At 41.0% G+C, this 20574-nt stretch overlaps 1 protein-coding gene across 3 annotated transcripts in view; it reads right to left on the bottom strand.

Moving 5' to 3' along the window:
- FRYL (FRY like transcription coactivator) overlaps window positions 1-20540 on the bottom strand; it is a 176098-nt gene extending 155558 nt beyond the window's left edge. The window contains exons 1-2 of one of the 3 annotated variants that reach the window (XM_033061431.2): window positions 20440-20540; window positions 1958-2155 (exon numbers count right to left, since the gene is read on the bottom strand). The gene's annotated coding sequence lies outside the window, so the exon portion shown is untranslated. Of the gene's footprint in view, window positions 1-1957; window positions 2156-14509; window positions 14604-15491; window positions 15671-20439 lie in introns of those variants that run through there. The other 2 variants (XM_033061430.2, XM_033061432.2) reach the window with 2 other exon arrangements.
- Window positions 20541-20574: the final 34 nt, after the last annotated feature.

Genomic DNA, 20574 nt, shown 5'->3' with positions numbered 1-20574 from the left:
ATCACACATATTTTTAAAGGAAAGCACTTGAATAAAACTCCCCCTACATTCTCAACAGGAAAACAGACCCTGGAAGACCACTTCTCACCAAAGTGAAAAACAAAACCCAAACCAAACGAAAAAACAAACAATAAACCCCATACAAACAAAAAACTCAAACACAACGTGTTTATTGCCTATACAAAACACAGTAGGCTTTTCATATAGAAGACAATAGATACAAAAGCTGTGGACCCAGTGCTAAGAATATTTATTTTAAACCTGATTTGATTAAAACGTGATTGCTTTTTAAACATCTTGCAGTAAGTATAAAAAGCACAGTAATTACTGAAAAGTATTCCAAAAACTAGATCAGTAATGGATAGCCTTTCCCAATAAGAAAAAACTACACAAATCAAACTTGAACACTTGCAGTTTGTAATTGGAACACATTTTCTATATAAACATATAGAATTGTACAAACATACATAAGCACTAAAAACTTTTAAAATTAGATAAAATTAAAGTTGTCCTAAGCAGGATAAGCGTGCACAGAAAAAAAACTTACAGTAAAAAAATTATACTGATGTTCTCAAACCCTCAGCCTCCATTTTTCTGTTTCATTTAGAAGACTGATTTGGAGTTCCTACTCTAATGTTCAAAGATGTACTTGCCTTCCTTGAGCAATAGCAAGATACAGCCTTCAAGGTAAACTTCTGCAGCAATAATACTTTGAGAGAAAGAATACATCAGTACAAAAATAATTATGGTATGAAATTCTGACAAAGGACAGTTAAGCAAGTCAGCGTGTTATATAACTAGAAATGAAAAACAGTAGCAGAAGCAAACATTGGTACATGATATACTGGAGATGTTCCAAAGACAGATCTTATCATGTAGTCAAATTCTAATTTTTTGTATACTTCTCCTGCACAGTGTAGAATAATACAAAATAAAGGAAAGGGAGAGCTATGAGGAATTATTATAGAACTTAAAATATTCTAATTATAAATGACAATTAATTAATAACAGAACATAAAATATTCTATTATATTCTATAAAGTGCTATAGAATATATAAACAATAAATTGTCTTGAATACAAGTCCATACAGCAAATAGCATATCAACAACAGCATTCTTATATTTTGATCCTGTCACACCAATGTACCTGTTGCTCTCAAAGGCCAAAAGAAAGCATGGTCTAGCTGTTTTACTTTACAGAAAAGCAGTGTGTTATTTTTGAAGGACAGTTTATATGTTGGTTGGATCTATCCATACTCGTTTCAGCTCACAAGTGCTTGCTTTAGAGACAATAGTTACCCTGTACTTGACACAAATGCATATCTATTTCCTACTGGTAAAATCCTTACATGCAAAGCAGCAAAGAACAGAGCATCTACACACGGCACTGACCTAGGAATGAGAACACTGAGTAAGGAACTAGGGGTCCCTTCCAACCCAAGGCTTTCCACGCCTCCATGACTGCTCCTGCCAGGGCACTGCAGTACCCCACTTCACCCTCAAGGGGGCAGAGCAGACGCCCCGCACATCCCAGAGCAGGGTGGGCTCTGCTCCCACCAACTCCGGTTTGCAAGGAGCACTCACGCTCGGGAAAGAAAACTTGAGAACTGTTGAACATACAGAAACTACACAAAAGAAATACTTCATGTGCAGTTCGAGAATTACTAAATGCACAGAAATCAAATCTGGCTTCAGAAGTTCAAGATGCAGATGACTGGGAGGCTATTTGCCCTGTTCTTGACCTCCACAGACATTAACTTCTGGCCATGAGCAGTTACTACACTGTAATAGAACAAATGTTCTTGTTGGATTTAGCACAGTACAGACAGTCTTCTAGTCAGACAACTGATATCTGAAGTAGTAGCTCAAGATATGTTAACAATAAAATATAGACAAGCAAAATAGAAAAAGATACATGAAAATCTATTTATGATACTACTGTAAGAAAGACCTTACCACTTAGAAGCCATTGCTAACCACTGATGAGAGGTACCACACTTAGGATGGATCCATCAAGACATTTTCCCCCGAGTCCAACGTTGTGCTTTGATGTAGGAGTAGACAAAGATGTAAACAGCTTTGAGTCGGCTGGTATGTAGCCAAAAACTGAAGAAAGATCTCCAAACACAGTACAGACAAATGAAGTACAGAACTCTGAAAAAGAAATGAGAAAATTTTTAACAAAAAAAAAATCAAACCTTAGACACTTAGAGATGTCAACAATTTCCCAGTGCTTTAGAATTCTGAATTTATCACTGAAAAGTTAAAAACTATAAAAATCTATTTTTACATTTGTCTTTAAAATTGCTGTTCTGCTCAGAAGCTAATTATTCTCAATTATTTTTTTCCCCATGAAAGAGAAAAATTAAAACTGACACCAAAATAACATCTGGTTTCCCACGCTCAGCATATTCTGCATGCATCCATTCCTTATGAAAAGTTTTAATTTCACTTTAGTTACAAACTTTTTTATTAATCATATATAGCCATTCTAAAATGCAAGTAATTCTGAATCAATTTTTTCATACTAGTCCTTTTATTAATTTCTTCTGATTTTCTGGGGTTTTTTTTTCATCTGCTCAGTTAGCAGGAGGATGTGGTCAGAAAAAGAAACAAAACAATACCTCAGATGGGTCTTCCTAACAAAGCCTTGAGAACTTCTGGAGATTCCTTCACAATAGAAGTTTGTATGCAGCTGACATACTTGCCACAACTTGCCTAAGCAGCAGTTTCTTTTTGTTCTTCTATAGTGCCAAATTACAGCAAAAAAAAGCACTTTAGTATTTTTAATTTTACCCTGAAGGCAGATCAAGCACTTTCAACGGCTTTTAACAATTCAAGTCTCATCATGCAGTAGCAGTCCACCACTCTGGAACATCTAGTTTATATGGGGAATTTTTTTTCTTCTTTTTAAAATTTATAGCTTGAAAAATTCCAGGAGTTTTAGAATTCCATAGCTTGAGAAAATTTTCCATGAAAAATTTGTAAAAAGCCCTGTACAACCAACATGATTTTCAGTGCTCTTATGCAGCACAAATGTAGTAGTTTTCTTTAAGGATATGTGAACTACTCAATCATCATCAATTCTTTTATGTACAATTTGTTCCACTTCTTAATTAGTGTTTCCAAAAATACAAAAAAGAGACCCATATAAGTTCAATCTAAAAGTAAAAAGCCACATCCTGAAGATTTTAAAATGTAAAAGAGAGTTTAAAAGTGGGACTGTGAGACAAGAAGAAAATTAGATAAACTTCTGCAAATAGGAGGCAATTGACATCTATATATAAATTGGGAATGTATAATGTAATTCCTTGGAAAAACAAGTCAAGTGTTTTAAAGACTTAACCAATTACCAAGGGAAGAATTAACAGACAGAAATCTGGTCATGAATTTTACCTGGTAAATTTTGCAATTCTTTAATAAAAATGGCAACTGTTTTCCACAGTCTGTGCATTTGACAGTGCAGTGCCTCAAATACACATCACTTGTACCTCATCAGACAATTAGGGTAAGTTAATGTCATTTCCTGCACAGCAGAAATGTAGCACCTTTCATCCTACCTACATCAATAAACTATTCCCTTTTTTCTCTTCTTTTTGCTCTGCTTTTTTCTTTTTAGTTAAAAGTAAGTAATAGTTTAAATCAGCTCATACCAAGCCTTACATTCAACCCCAGTTTGAAAGAGAGTGGGTCAGCTGTCCTGTAACTCCTCCCCAGATACAATCACAGGGAACAGCACTTTAACACAATCAAACCCATGCCTTATTACCCTCCATATCCAGACAGAAATCCACCCTGGCATATGCTGACATTTCAGCTCAGTACCTCCGGCAAAACATACATTCACAGGTACATAATCCATTCTGTTTAGGGGCTTCCCTGCTTGCTGCCTTCAGAGCAAATACAAACATCTTCCTTCTTTACCACACCAGATTCAATCTCCCCTTCCCATTACCCAATAGCCCAGCTGCTTAAGGAAAGAAATAAAGTTAAACTGAAAACTGACTGTCCAAGCTTTAGAAAGGTACTGTCAGTTCAGCTAGTACACTGTTTGGAAAGAGGCCAGAGGGTCGAAGCCCAAAAAAACCCATGCAATGTACTCAAGTTTTTTTGTACACACTGAGCAATAACGAATTTTATACTGTAGCTGCTGCCCAGAACTTCAAGAACAACTACAGTTGGATTTGAATACAATCTGAGGCATTCTACAAAATCAATCTGATCAGATTAACTCCACTACAGGAAAAATAAAGTACCAGTAAAGATAGCAAAAAGGTCAAAAGTCTTCAACAGATGCCAGTAGAGCTTACAGTAGCTACAGCCATTGCTGGGTCATTTGGTTTCATTTCCTAAGGGCAGCTGACAAGTTAAAATGTAACTAACTTTATCAGATTTGAAGTCAAAGGTATCACACAGGTGCAGTTTCAGTGTTTGGGGTTCACCCCTCCAGAAGATTTATGAAAAGTTAAGAAGAACATGAAAAAAAGAAACATCATAAAGTTGAATATACAAGAGGTTTGCTATCATAAGCTTCAGAAAATAGTACACAGAAAAATGATGCTACCTCTAAGTATTCATATCTAAAAGAATTCAGAACTTCTCTAACAACCTGAATTGGAAAACGCAACTAGAAATCAAGCTGACTACAAATCTGATCAGGTAACAGCACATGTAACTTGTAACTACATAAACTTTTTTTGGGGAGGGGAGAGGGGTATTCACAGAACATTATTTTCAAGCTGTTGTATTATATTCACAGAGTAGTTGCTATAATGTCGGCTACTCTGCAAGGTGGGACTCAACTTTTAGCTCTTGAGCAGCAATTAAGATGCTCCAATTCAGCAAACATCACTAAGCACAGGAGAGGTGGCACAGCACCTCACTTCCAAAAACATCAGGGATGGGGGGATTAACACTAATGTTGCTGGAAATAACCTTCATTTAAGATACATACAACACACAAAATTAGAGCCTTCTTTATAATTACTGGTCCAAAAGATTTAATAAGATAATACTTCAAAAGAAAGAAACACTCATAGTTTTAGCCATCTGCTAGAAGTGGTGTTTCCATGCTACAAACCCTAACCAGGATTCAAACCAATGTTTGTTTTTACACAGGTAGAATAAAGGCAAAGATGAACTATATTAGTTGTTATTACATCATTTGAAAAATTACAAGAAAAAGCTTGACGTTTAGGGGCAAACATGTACACAGCGGTACTATGGTCACCCAAACCTGGCTAACCCATAACTTCAGCCTTTTCTAGAGTTAAGTAACCTGCTGTCACAAGCACTCCTAAGATAACACACCATCCCTGGTGAGCTCTGGTCCTCTTGTCAACTTATACTACTCCTTATACAGGAGGCAGAAGGAAGAAAACAACACTGTTAACTATAAACTAGATTTATTATACAACATATTGACTACATACAAGACTTTCCTGTTACAGACCAATTACACATTTTTTTCACTACAGCACAGGGAAATTATACCAGAAGCCTGAAAGATTTCCAGTGGCTGACCAGTCCCCTTGTTCTCCCAACCTTTTCCTCGGCAAGAGCATGCACTACTAGACTATACAGAGCTTATGGCTTGCCGTCCTCCCAAGTGATACTGGTGACTGACATCAGAAATAGCAAAAAGAAGAGCTTGAGAGCACCTGGATATTATGGAAGCCACTTTTAAGCCAATGACCTAAAAAAATTGGATGTCGCAAGAATAAAAAGGGGGAATGTGTTTCCGAGGCTCCTTTAATCCAAATCTACACAATTTCCTTACTGAAGCTTGGCACACTGTGTATCAACAGAAGATTTTTAGTAACAACTTGGTTCTTTTGCTTCCTATAAAAGTTCCAAGTATATTAATAGTGTAAAACAATAATCAACACCAAAAATGGTACATGATGAACTGAGTGTTATTAAATGCTGTCAAGAACACAGTACTCCTGCAATATTCTCCCTATTTCACCAACCATCTCCTTACTGAAAAACAGTTTTTTTCCACTCCACAACCCACACAACTGGCAAGGCTGGGTGGCTGCTGATCAATTAACTGTGAAGAACCACAAAAGCCATAAACTGGAGAGACACTGGGTCAAAAGCGTAAAAACCAAACCTTTGTGGGGCTTGGGCAGGGAGAACATTAAATACAAATATTGCAACTGGAAAGTGCATACATCATTGGCATGAAATTAATGCAGGTTGAACTTTTACATAACTGATACAGAAATGAGATAACACTCAAAAAGCATATCAAGATCACCCAAAAGGATTCATGGGACAAGAAGAAAAAACTGCATGTCTCAGTCATTACAAAACTTCAGAATATAGCCAACCACCTGCACCTGAAAAATACACGTGTTTTACTGGTTCAACACCTTCCAAGAATTACAAACAGCACTGCATTTAAAAAATGACAATGTTCAGTTGAACATTTGTAGTGAAGAAGGATTTCCAATATAAATTTGAGGGCTTGGTACTAAATGTGTAATTATTTGACCATGATAACTTAAAAATGGGTTATTTGAATTTTCTTTCCCTTAGTTAGCATGAAAAGGGACTAAGTAAGTGAATCCCAAATCATATCCGCTGAGCCAGGGCTGCAAACCCCACCTGTTCTTTGAATCTTTACCACAACTTTCTATCTTTTGGAGCCTCGTTTCAAAGTATTAGCAATGTTCTAAATCTCAGACTGTAGTTTTACCACAGTAGAATGGATTTTTCCAATTAGGGCCAAGACCTTTCCAGTTTCTCAGATCATTCTCTTCAGAATAATTGCCTTTACAGTGCCACAAGACAAGGAGCCCACTGCCTTCAAAAACCAGTGATGCAGTTATATCTTTCTAAGATGCTAATGCCCTCTGATTGCTGCTTTACCCCTGCCATTTTCTAACTGTTGTTTTAGAGTGTTTCTTCAGCTGTAGTACAGAACCAAATACTTTGCCCCGCCAAAAAAGTGACCTTAACTATATTCTATTACATCAACCATTAATCTGGACTAGAAATCAGAGAAAAAGTACTTCTCAGTTGCTTTTCAAGAAACTGCAGCAGAGAAATACTTTCTCTGCAAGTGTTCAATCTGCAATTGATCTGCAGAGGACCAAGAAATTACAGTTCTTTCCTCTTAGCATGAGAGGTCATAAGCAATTCAGACTGCCTTAAAGAAATGTTGTTTGCACCAGGAAAACAGCTGAAACCAAGTCTGGGTAGTATTTAAAAACTTGTGCCAGAACACAAGTATTTCCAAGAGAAGAAATGAGTAATTGCTTGCCTTAATCTTATGTCCCCTAGAATTTATCATCACCTGTGCCTTCTTAGTCCCTATGCACTAGGAAGGGAAAACAGCAGACCCGTATGAAGAGCAACAACCATCTTCTCCTCAGATGCACTGTTGCCTGCAACAGCAAAACACAACATTGTGTCTAGAGTGTTTGCATTCATCTGAACACACTGCTCACCAGCATTAAAGTTTCAGACACAGGGAAAGTGAGTGTGCCAGGTAGGCAAGAAGCTTTAAACTCTGACCTCTGCACCACCACTGCTATAGCAACAACTGAGAAAATGCAAAAAATTCTAAATAGCTTTAGAAACTAAACTTTTTTCCCTTTTTACAGAATAAATTGCAAGCACAGCTAAACCAAAAATGAGCCTGAAACTAAATAAATTAGATCCAAAGAACAGGACTTTATATTACACCTTCAAACTGCTTTTGACAATTTCCTATTTCTGAAAGTATCTCAAACCAAAACCAACAATTCCTTTTTATTCAACCAGCTTTTGAAAGATCAGCATCTAGAAAGGTTTAAGCATTTGAAATTAAGGAATGATAAAGAAATCAACAACTTACATAGAATATTTCTTTCCTTAACAGACTGTTAAAGCTCAAAATACATTCTCATTTTTAAAAAGCACTAAAAACTATAGAACACTGACCAGTTCTGTTACTGTATCCATACAAAGAAAAATGTGGCAATTTTTCCTAGTTATGACATTAGGAGGAACTGACACGAACTTCATGCACATTCAGTACCAAGGTCTATATGGACTAAATAAATAAATAACACCTCCCCACTGCCCCACCCACACAAAAAAAGCCTCACCACTCAACTCCCTTGAACACAGCAGGAAGCTTCTTTCCCCACTTCCTCCTCTCAGAGCATCTTCAATTGAGGTTAAAGTCAGGACCTATATATAAAACACCAGTAGTTCTTCTAATATGCTGACAGAAAACAATGAAGTAGAACATCAATAATATATAATACAGTAGATTTAACATCAGTCAGCAGATTTCTTAGCTACTCAAGTAGTTGCAGAAAAACATTTCAATTTATATATCCCAACCTAGTGCAATTATCTCTGGCCTCTGGAAATAGAATACAAATACTGCATAAAAAGCAGTAGTGCTAACTGCTTTTGAACTACAGTGATCAGAATGGGGACTTTGTTCTACCTGCAGACCATCAAGCCATTCTTTTTCCTAAACTGTAGAGTTCATAGAGCATATATTTACACAGGGTGAGATATGAACTTGTTTTTTCGCTTAAAAAAAAAACTCAATGAGGTCAGTCTGCATTCTCCAGCATAACAATAACATAAGCATTAAAGTAGCTGAATTATTCTTCTTGTTTCTAGGCACACAAAGATAGCCTAGTGATTTTTCTCTCTCTTCTGCATTCTAGTCTTCCCATAATAATCACATAGCTTCAAACAACCACCTGCAAAATTCAGAATGTCTTGTGTCCCTAACAAATGTCAGTTCTTAAACTTGGAACATCTGTATGACTGAGCTAGAGTCACAAAGATTTTATGCCTTTCAACTATGTAAGTTAGATGTAAGAGTTTTATATACTAGATATGGTTTATCGGGACGTGCAATAAAAGTTACTTTCAAATTATAGAGACTAGGACGTACTTGAAAAATGGAATTATTTATTCTTGATTTAAAAAGGTAAGATAAGAGGACAAGAGAACAACAACTGGCACTATGTCATGATGTGGAATACACTATGCACTACCATCTTTAATACCCTCCCAAGAGACACAAGGTTGGGCTTCAAACTGGATAAAATCGGTTGCACAAAATTTACCTCAGTACCACAAAATACAAGTACAATCTGATGGTTTGTTTACAGATTTTGAATTACAGACATAATATAGCCCAATAATGACTTACAGGAAGAGAAGTGCTCATAAATGGCTTTTAAATAAGGTTCATTTCCCCCCTAATACAGTAAAGGCCCAAAAACTATACAGAAGTGTTAAAGAAATGTGTAGGTAAAAACTCAGTTTTCTGCACCATAAGCTTGTTCTGTTTATTTTGTACTTCTATTTACCCAGCTTTCTGCTTTCACACTTACTACCTACCACACTCACCATGCCAGCTATTCACCTATCAATTCGGCACATTGGTGCATGCAAATATAAATATGCACACAACATACATCAACTCCATCTGAAAAAATCTCTGAGCTCCAATTTCATACACAACATCTACCACCAAAGTAATTTCAAATAGGGTGGCAATGGTAAGGTCTAAACTAAAGAAACAGAGGGAATGGGGTAAGATCTCCATGATTTTTGTGTCAAGAAACAGAGTACCAGGTTTGCCATATCCACGTGAAGATGTCAGGGACACCTACACATACCGTTACTCCTGCAAAGAATAAGAGCACCCTTTGCAACTCCTTTCTCTTTCTGAGCTGATGTGGGGTATCCAGGAGACCCCTGAGTCACACCAACAGCCATCATGGGACCAGTGACTACTCATCACCCTATCCCAGGGAATCAACAGGCCAGTCACCAGTCACAGTGCATAGGGCACTAATTCTTCAGCTTTTTGGATGACACTGGATATTTTGGATGATATCTACAGAGGTAAAAATCTTAGTATTTTTGCTTACAGCAAGTTGTCAGGTTTCTTTAACACAGTCAGCATTAGTGCCAGATTAGGTAAGGTTCAACCAAAAATCATGAAATACCTTCAAAGTCAAAATGTCCAGCACCATGGGCACAATCCCAGCAGTTCTTTCCGATTTAGCACAAGAGCAGAAGTGGTGTTGATAAGAACTACCCTCATGAAAGACAGATAACAATTACTAGGAGCACTTCAGTTATTTGCCATGCCAATGCCTCTAAAGAGAATCAGCCTTTGTCCAAGTCTACTGTTATTTTCAAGTCCTCTTTAGGACACTGCAATTATAAAAGAAGATGCTTCTTTATTTTGCAAAACTGGAAAACACCAGTGGAGAAATAGTCATTCCACAATATCAATCAAATGCAAATTCATGAGTTCTCATTTTATCAGAACATTCCCAAGCCTTATGATATATGTATTCCTTTGTTTTTTAAAAAAATAATCTCCTTAAACAGTGTCCCACATTGAATTACTAGAGCCTTATCTTCTGGATCAAGTACAACAAAACTATCTCGATTTGTAGTTTTTATGCTCTCTCCAGCTCTTATTTTATAAACATATCCAACATTATATTCAGTTACTCCAAACAAACAAACTTAACTGCAGAGGGTTGGCAAAACCCACACAATTGTCCTTGAGACTACTACAAAAAAACTAGCAGTGAAAGTTCAATAGCAGGAAGTCTGTGAAAGACTAAGCAAATGGGACTGCATATTTCAAGGCAGGTCTTACCCATAACCTCACAAGGATCTTTTTAGCACACACACTGTTTTATTTTGCACTCTTCTCCTTTGCTTACACGCACGCTGCCGGAGTATCTTTGAGCTTCTTGGACACTCTCTGCACAAATATGACCAACATCATGCCAATGGCACCCAAACTATTGTAGGCCCAAGGACTGTTGGCAAAAGTGAGACTTACTAAAGCTCACTGCATTTAACCTACAGCTTCTCTTTCCCCTTAATGTAAATACTTGAGCAGTAATATTTTTTGTTTAAAGTTGTAGTTTATGAAGATAAAGAGAAACCTGGAGAGGACTATGAAAGGAAAACAGGATCCCTAAGGTTTACCAGCAAGATACACCCACGAGAGTATTAAAAAAACCTTTATAAAGTCTCACTGGAACCTTCCCTGCAATACTTTATAGAAGTCTGGCCAATGCATGCTAAAAAGACTAATTAATATATGAAGAAGGCAATTATAGCATTTTAGTATGATAAGGTGAACAAGAAATCTCACCCAAACAAGAGAGAGTCTGGTTTATCTGGTTTAGCAAAATTATACTATAACTCTCTAGAAACACTCAAGATAAGGGGAAGCAAACATTGAAAAGAAAAAAATCGCTACCCAAGATGAAAAATAATGTTGGCAACTGCCACTGACAAACTGCTTTAACATACAATTGCAAATATTCCCAAAGTATCCATTATTGAGTTTTGAAGCAGCCTTACAACAATTAGCTGACAAAACACAAAAAGCTTATTTTATTATTATTACCATCTCATGTAACTTCACTTTAAAAAAAATTAAAAAAAAAAAAAAATCTAAGAAGAGAGGGGAGAAAAAGGTCCAAGCCAGGAGTCTTCTCTCATTTTCTGGAATACAGGGAATAAGAAGAAAATAGGTTGCCACACTAATTCCAAAGTGACCACCTGCACACTCAAGTGGCAAGTCAATATTTCCAAGCCTACTGCTAGACACTCTTGTCTGTAGCTATTTCAGGCTAGGCCAGCCCCAGCTCTTGAAGAGCAAAGTTCTCTTAAATCTGTATGGACCAGCTGCCAAAGCAGCAGCTGGAATGATGGAAGAAAGGTCCTCCTGTACCAAGGTCTGTGCAAACTCCACACAGCTCAACTCTGACTATTGTCACTAACCACAAAAAACAGCTCATGCTGCTTCTGGTGACACGAGCAAGAGTACCTATGTAAAGAGCAAACCAATAACACCCCAAACCTTACAGCAACAGCATCAGGGCACCGGGTTCTTGTACCAGATCAAATATTTAGACATTTCAGAGAACCCCAAATCCAACTTTAAAAGTTCCATTTGGTTTTGCTTTTAATACTTGCTCCTCTTATATTTCACATGCAAACATAAGTCACTGGGAAAACCTAGGGATAAATACAAAAATGCCTCAAGACTTAAGCCATGTCCAGAGCAAACACTGTTGTTCAACTAGCTCAAGGGGATTTTTTTTCCTTTTTTGATATCTTCCGGTGATAGTATCGGACACTTGCTGTTTGAGATTGTATTCTGTCATTCTTCCTGGGAGGTGCTCATGTCAGAGGGAATTAGGATTATAATAGATTTGGGGGAGGGGAAGGAAGGAAAGGAAGGACAACACAAGTCTTAGAAGAGACAGAGCTATATGGCAGCACACAGATACTCAGACAATTAACTGTTGAGCACTGAGGATAAGCAAGTTAAATACCAGCAAGGACTGCTCTTTTAGTAAATATAAAAAGGAAGAAGCAACCCTAGCTGAGTCAGCCTGGCTAACATCTAGTAATAGAGTTCATCAGGATTTAGAGCAAGACCAGACAAGAATAATGCTGAATTCTAAAACCTCCTAACATTGCAACACTTCTCCAGCACACTGTGATTCCTGGGAGGATTATTACAGATACAAAAGTTGTAAAGGTTCAAAGTTGTTTGGGTGCGAGCATGCAGAAGCTGCACAAAGCAGCAAACCACAGCCAGCCCGTGTGCTAGGCCAGCTGCCCTCCCACTGATAAGCTACGTTGCATTTTCTACTGGTAAGGCAGGCCAGTACCTACAGGTACAGGGTGACAAACCCTGAAATATTATCCTCATTTTTCTCACAGTAACCCACATAACCCACATGTGTACATAGCTCTTTCCTCTGACATTATCTGTACAACACCTATCGTTTCTTTTAAACTAAGGTAAAAACTGCTAAAAACTCATGGCACTCTAAGCTAGAAGGAGCACATTATACATCCATGTCCTGTATTATGCCAGGCCACCGAAGTGAAAGGTTTGTTTTCACTTCTCTTAAGGAACACAGACAAAAAAATTAAACTTGTCCTTTGGCCCTTTACACAATGATGTAGTAGTCTTCACTCAGCAAGATGATGAAGACAAAACCCCCTGAAATACAAAGCTAGATCTAGAATAGGAAACTCCCGCCTGACACAGAACACAGATTTCCAAGCTGTTTTCCTTGATGCACAGCCACTGAAGGGAATGATAATCTTCTTAAGTTCTTAGAAAAAGTAAATACAGACAGCATGATCTCAACTGTATTAGCAAAAACTTTCAGCATACCAATTAATTTTATCAACCCAAATTAAAAAGTGGAATTCACAGTGAAATAAACATATGAGGACCACTCTTGAGCTGTTGAAGCCTAGCTGGATGATTCTGCAAAGTATTAATACAGTAACAAGAAAAATGCTCTACTTTTTGCCTTAGCCTATACAACCTACAGCTTCCCTTCTTAAAAGCATTATGCTATTAGGTGACAACCAGCTATCACCATGTTTTGGTTCACTTAGGCCAGTCAAACAGAATCAGTTGAATTTTCCAACTTTAACTAACCTCACGGAAGAATTAAACAACTTCTCTTTTGAAATGAAGCTCAGCAACAATGTTCTACAGCATCCCAAAGCAACATACCACCACTCTGCTCCAAGGAAACCACTTCCAGAGAAGTCAGCACAGACTTTAACCAAATCAATTTTGGAATATAAACAAGGAGTCATTCACAGTAGCAATTTGCCCAGGGAAATCGGTTGTCTACTGGTAACAACCACCATCAAGTACCACTAAGGACCTCTACCAAACCCAGATAAAGGAAGCTTTTGACACTGAAAATGTTGTTCTCATCATTAAGTACGTGACTTACTAAACCTGCAACACAATTTTTACAGAGGGGTTTGTTTCCTTCCTGAGACAGTGTCACAAGATAAGAATCAGTGTGGTTTTACAGCACTTGGTAAACGATCTTCCACAAAGGTTCTGAAGTACTCGATACACATCCTCAGCACGACAGTAACAACACAGAAGCAAAGAGACTGAAACAGTCTACTGAGGAAATGACAGTGAGGAAATACTTCTTAAGAAACTACAGTTAATTTCACTCTTTGCTCAACCCTCAATCAGTAAATCACCTTCTTTCTCAAAGTACTCTTTATAGTCCATGAAGTCTGCAGCAGGGAGATATGCAGTGCACAAAGGAGTAAAGAACTCGTTTTCTGGTTTAGTGTATTTCTTCCCTAATGTCCATTTGAGATTTGCAATTCTCAAGGAAGTCCAGGTTACACTCCTGCTGCCTCGTCTCCAGATTGCATTACTATTTTTCAAGATTGTATTAGCAAACTGCTTTTGTTCAGTATGAGTGGCCATCAAAATATTAGAGATTTGTTGGGTTTTCAGACGTTTTTTTTATGTTTTCCGTCTGATTCCTTAGAATGTTTTAGCTAGAGTTACCCCGATTGTCAAACAGTGATTTCTGGTCAAGACACAAACTGAACTGCCCACTGAGCAACAAAAACTATCTCATTACCAAAATACTAGAAACACACACATGAAAGTGGAGAAGGGAAAACTAATTAAACCCCTACAATACTTACAGTCACACAAGTACGGCTAACGGAGGCTGTAAAAACAGTGGAAGCCAAACTTGGTCCTAAAAGCACCTCAGAGAGACTCCATCAGCGAGGCGCTGCACACTAAGGGAAGGACGCACACACACGTCTCCTACTTTGCCGCTCAAGTCTCCCAAGTTTCACCCGAAGGCGGGGGAGCGGGCCAGCTGAGCGGAGGGCGGCACGGGCAGCCGGGGGCGTCGCTGCTCGCCCGCACCGCCCTCCCCACCAGGAGCCGGGACGCGCGTTTCTCCGCCGGAGCCCCCGGGCACCCCCAGGCGGGGCGGGGCCGGGAACAAAGCCCGGCTCCGTGCCACCCTCCGCGCTCCGTCCCGCCATTCCCGGCCGGCCTGGCTCGCTCCCAGCCCCGCCATCCCCTGCGGCGGTGGCTGCCCGGCGGCTGCGCGGCCCCGCTGTCCTGAGGGGCGGCCGGAGCCGGCCGGACGGGTGTGGGCGTGGGGCGGGACGAGCCCAGCGGCGGCTGCCGCTTTACGCTCGGCCCGCGGGGCTGTGCGAGCAGCGCTCCCACCCCGGGGGCTCTGGGGGCCGCCGGCTGAGAAGGCTGGGCACGCACGGGTGGGGCCGCGGCCGGGGAGGAAGGGGCGGAAGAAGACGGAGCTCGGGCCGCAGAGGGGATCGGGGAAGGCTCCGTCTTCTCGGGACAGGAGGTCCGGAGCCCAGGTGGGGGGCGGCCGGGCGGCACTGAGCGCACGCAGCAGCGCCGACCCCTGCTCCATCTCCGCCCTACTCATGCCCCCGCGGCGACGCCGGGCAGGGCCGCTCGGCCACACGCTGCCCTCCCTCACGTCCCGTCCCTCCCCGCCGTAAACAAAGCGGCGAGGGCCGGGGCAGGGCCAGCGCCAGGGTCCGCACAGCACAACCTGCGGGCTCCGCTCCCGACGGGGCAAAACGCCGTCTCCTCCCTCCGGTCACCCACGACCGGATCCCGGCTCCGCCGCCGCCTCACCTCTCCGGCCGGTAGAAGCTGCCGCAGCCCCAGGCGCCGCCGCGGACCTCAGCGCGGCTGCAGCTTCCCCCACACTTCAGAGCGACCCTGGTGGGAGCCGGTGAGCGACGCGCGCCACCAGCATCCCCCGCCGGCTTTATCCCGACACCGCCTCTCCCCTCCGGCACCTCGACGTCCCGGCGCGGCGCTCCCGCCCCCCCCCCCCGCCGCCCCATTGGCACGCGCCGCCCCGCCCGGCCCCGGCGCTCACTGGGGCAGGCGCGCAGCACTCACACGGCCCCGCCCCCGCGCCCCCTCCCCGTTGGCTCCCGAACGTCCGGCCCGCCCCCGAGGCACCGCCCCTACAAACTTTGGCCAATCGCGAGGCAGCGAGCCGAGCCCCCGATTGGCTGTGCCCGCCCGCTTCCCGCGGCCGTGATAGGCCGGGGCGGCGCCGGTCCTGCCCCCGCAGCGCTCGGGCGCCGCTCCCCTCGGGCCGCCCGGCTCCCGTCGGGGCAGCGCCCCGACCCCCGGCAGCACCGGGCCGGCCCCCGGGGAGAGCGACCCCAGGAAGCCTCCGCGCCCCCGGAGACAGCCGGACTGATCGCTGCTGTTACGAAAGCCGGTATCATCAAGGTAGCTGGGAATCAAACGGCTTTCTGGGCACGCAGCAGCGTGGCTGGGAAACATCAAGGAAGTGTCCTGGCTATTGAGGCGAAGAGGCCCCGCAGAGGTCCCGCCGCGCCGTCAGGCTCCTTTCGCCCGTAGGAAGAGGTCGGAAAATCCGCCCTTCCCCCAAGCGAATAAGGGCAAATATTTGTGTCTCGGCCAGCTGCACATTTGCTGAGATACCGCCTTTTTGCCAGGAATTAGTCGCGTTGTTCTACCAACGCGAACCGCCGAGCTTCCCCCGCAGAAGCAGCCTGGCTCCCAGGAAGCCTGCGGGGCAGGGCAGGGCACGCTGCCGCCTCCCCTGCATGGCATAAAGAGCACTCGGACTGCTCTGGCCATTGGATATTCGCTTTGATTTCATGTCACTCCCACAGGCGCCAAGCTGCAAGGTTTATCGCAACGCACTGGCAGCGAGGCGGATTAATCAAATAATTCAAAACATCATCCTCAGAAAACAGCTGCCACTGGGACTGGCCAGGATTTCACTAACACAACAGGTCTGGTGGTTGGAAGTAACAATGTATTTCTAAGCAACGCAAAGATCTGGGAGCCAAGGTTAACTGGTTAGAAAGTAACTATATTTTCTGTTAAAGCGCCTCAAAGCTTCCAGGCATTAAAAAAAAAAAAAAACAAAAACAAAAAAAAAAAAAACCAGGGGGTGGGGGTGAAAGAAAGAAAAATAAATACATGTAAAGTGTGATAAAACAACACAAGATTTACAAAACAGTATTAGAAAGAATCCTGAAGTCAAGATTTTCCCACTGTTAAACATAAGCCTGTCACACAAGTATTGTATTATAATAAGCATTTCTGACAAAAACAGAACTGAGTGAAAAGTACAAAGAACAAATGCACCAGCACAACAGTTGCAACAATTTTTACTAGAAGTTCAAAGTTCTGTACCACACTTTGTACGATTATAGTTTATTTGGAGTAAAAGCCCCTCCATGCTCAATTACTTGTGTCCACGTGCTGCATAACCTTAAGACAGATGATATACTTCAACTTGCAGAAACCAGTAGGAAAAGAAAGTAGGAGAGGGAACAAAAAATTGTATTCTGGTAGCTGAGGTTAACTCTTCCCTGTCCATTTAAGAATTTTGTGGAGTACTTTTTACTGTATTTTAACCATCACACCACAGTCCAAATGTGAGTGATAGTGCACCTAACAAGAAAAACAGGATTCATTGCTACTGGTGTTGTGCATCATTTCAGACAATTGATTGAAGCAAAGTATGTCACGAGTTGATTCTGATTTTGAAGTTATTCCGAGTTAGGGGCTCAGTGATCTTCCCAATAAATGCATGTAACTGAGACAAGAGTAGCAGAACCTCACCACCAATGAAAATCAGACCACTGGTATTTAACCCTGGGCACCTGAACTTTACAGGATGTACAATCACTTTCAGAATCCAAACACTCCTTTACCTGCCAGCTTTACAAAATAGCTCTAAGGATTAGTTAACATGTAAAGCAATTTTCAAAATACATTACAGTACCAGTTAATATTAATAGCAAACATTATCTATGTGGGTAAAGTCCTTACTAATTGAGGCTTTGACTATCAGCTCCTCAAAGACACCCACTCTTGGTTCTTGCTGATGTGCCATAATGCTTCAGGCAAATAACTGATTCTTTGTTTGCCACTTGTAGTAGTTACAACAATGCTCTTTTTTTTGGTATGGGGCGCTGTTATTTCCTCACTAGGGAGAGATTTTTTCAAATATAGTCCTGTTAACTCTTGGCAGCCACCAGAACCTCTCAGCTGCTGCATTTTACTGTATTGTCCAGAGCACCAAGCAAAAAAACAACAGAAAAAAATAAAATCATCATTCACATTGTTCTATGCACTTGAGCCCATACACTATAAGTACTTGTTTTGGAGACTTTCCTTACCAGATCAGCATTTATCGCAACTCTTTCATATATCTAATGGTTTTAGTTATGTCTTATACAGTATTGTAAAACTTAACTCTTTGTTTTGCAGCAGAGTCGTATAAAATCTGTAACTGTTAATAAGGGGATGAAAAAGAATTTATCAGAAAGATAGACTTTCAAGCCACTTGACAGACTGCACAGAACTCACCCTAATAGTTCTTTGAGCTCTACCTTCAAGAGTTCTGAATATTCACCACTTTGTTTTGCAAAGTACTGTAATTAGAAACCATGTGACTTTCACACCTTCCAACTTGTTAACCTAAGTAATCAGTTCATTTTAAGAGAATCTCATCATTTGAAAGTTTTCATTTTTCCTTCAAGGCATCTCTTTCACAAGAAATAACTTCCAATTCTAAAGGCTAACAATCAAGTTTTTGTATTACAGTATTTTGAATCTCAAATATATTCTTCATTCCTACATGATACTAAGTCATAAAAGATAAAAAGTTTAGAGACATAGATATATGACTTGTAATAATTCTAAAAATAATTTTTACTCTGAAAATGGCCCAAAATATATAACTTTATGCTGTTAGGAATAATCTATCATTTTTGTGTTTAAAACAACACAGAACAGCAATTATTAAAACAGCTGCTGAAGCTTCAAACCACCATTGTGCCTGTTGTTGAACAGTTTAAGATCCCCGAGAGTTCTTCTAAAAACTACTCTAGTGCATAGATTTATAAACAAAAAATGGCATATTGTATAATGGCACCTGTTAAAGTAGAAAGTAGAGAAAATAGTATTCAAGAAAGAGGTTAAATATCTAGCCTGAAGCCTTGCAAGAGAACAATGGTTTATGTTTATCAGAAGGACTTGGTGATGCCATCACCGATCATAAACTGAAGTTCTCATAGTTGCATGAAAGACAGCATGAGTATAAAGGAAGTTGTAAAGATAGGCCAGAGGGCCAGAAAAGGTGTCCTTGTTAAAATTTATTTTAATGAATGAACTCCAAAAACAGGTTTTGAGTACAGAGAATGAAGTGCCAAGGATGTAGATATGCTCCACCATCTATGCTGCATTTGGTCCTACAACTGAAGTTCTAAGCCAACAAATGGATGCATGTAGCCAGTTGAAACCTTTAAGTATCTCACACAAGCAGGCTGTTCCAGATAAGATTTTTGAATGGATGGTAAACTCACCAGTTTGATGCATGCTTTTAATTTTTTTCCCATTAGAATCTAAGAGACTTGAAGACAGTGAAGTGAGAAAATGGAATGGATAAGATTAATTTTACAACGGAAAAGCAAAACAGCAGAGCCATTATTTTCTACAATGAAGGAGACTGATTGCCACTTCCTCCCCACTGAAGCTCTGTATTTAGAGGAGGTGCAATTCATAAACATGCCCTACCCCACTAAAGTTCAAGCTTTAAAAACCTTTTGTATTCTTTCCCTAGAATGTACTGAAAGATAAGTGGGAAAAAGCATGAAATAAGTTGTCTTAATAAATGTGCTATAGTCCCATAAACAAAGCTGTCTTGAGCTGGTGAGGCCAAAATCTTTTACCTTCCAACTAATAATGTGCATCATGGATGGTCACATATTGAGGAATGTTTCATTAGCATGGGCCCAGGTGACAAGCAGAGATAAAGATTACCTGATCATACTAATTACTTCCAACCACATTTAAATTAGAAATTTATTTATTGTATGATGAGAGGTACGAATAAAAGAGCCCCACTATACACAGTTTCTGGTTCTATCCACTCATCTTGTTTCAAGAATCCAATCTCTACAGCTTTCATTAGCCCATTTGCCCCAGGCCATTCACATTTCCACCGTGTTCCTTTTGTAGTTAGTTCTCTACCAATTTTTGAAATTTCAATGACAAAAAACCTTCCTTCTCCTATCTTCAGGTATGGACCCTTTTTTGTACAGCCATCGGGAAGCAGCAATTTAAGCCAAATTCCAGGGTAAAGAGACAATGGCTTGCTCTAGGAAAGGCTTAAAGGGAGTGGTACATTCCACAGGCAAGTACGGGCATATCAGCATATGGTGAACTCAAGCCACAATACTGCCTGTTTACAAGAATATGCCAGGGCATACACTGCACTATCAAAAACACATTTTTTCCCCTCAACCTTTCCTTATTTTTCATAAACTGCAAGCATCCTCTAAAGCTGCCATTTCCACGGCATTAGCTAGAATCAAGCACACATCTTCCTAGTTTTCCAGTCCAAGACAATCCTAACCACCAAATTTATACCGCTTTCGAGCTCAAGAGTTGCCCACCAGACCCTTGCTTAGTCCTGATTCAGAAAACCCCCTTTTTTAGGCAACACAGACCCTTTCCTTTTAGGAAATTCTGGCCACGCATCTTTAGCAAGCGGGTAACAAACTTGCGGGTAACGTACCTACAGCTGGAGCTGGGCAGGGACAGACAAAAGCTTTTGGCTACCCTTCAGCAGGAAGGCGAGCCCGTGCCCACAGCCGGCAGCGCCGCCGCGCCGAGCCAGCCCCGCCGCGGCCCGGCCGCCCTGCGGCAGTGG

This window comes from Catharus ustulatus, chromosome 5, assembly GCF_009819885.2.
Source record: "Catharus ustulatus isolate bCatUst1 chromosome 5, bCatUst1.pri.v2, whole genome shotgun sequence".
NCBI lineage: Eukaryota > Metazoa > Chordata > Aves > Passeriformes > Turdidae > Catharus > Catharus ustulatus.
Note: the sequence above shows the minus strand (reverse complement) of the source record. Positions and strands in the feature narration are given on the sequence as shown.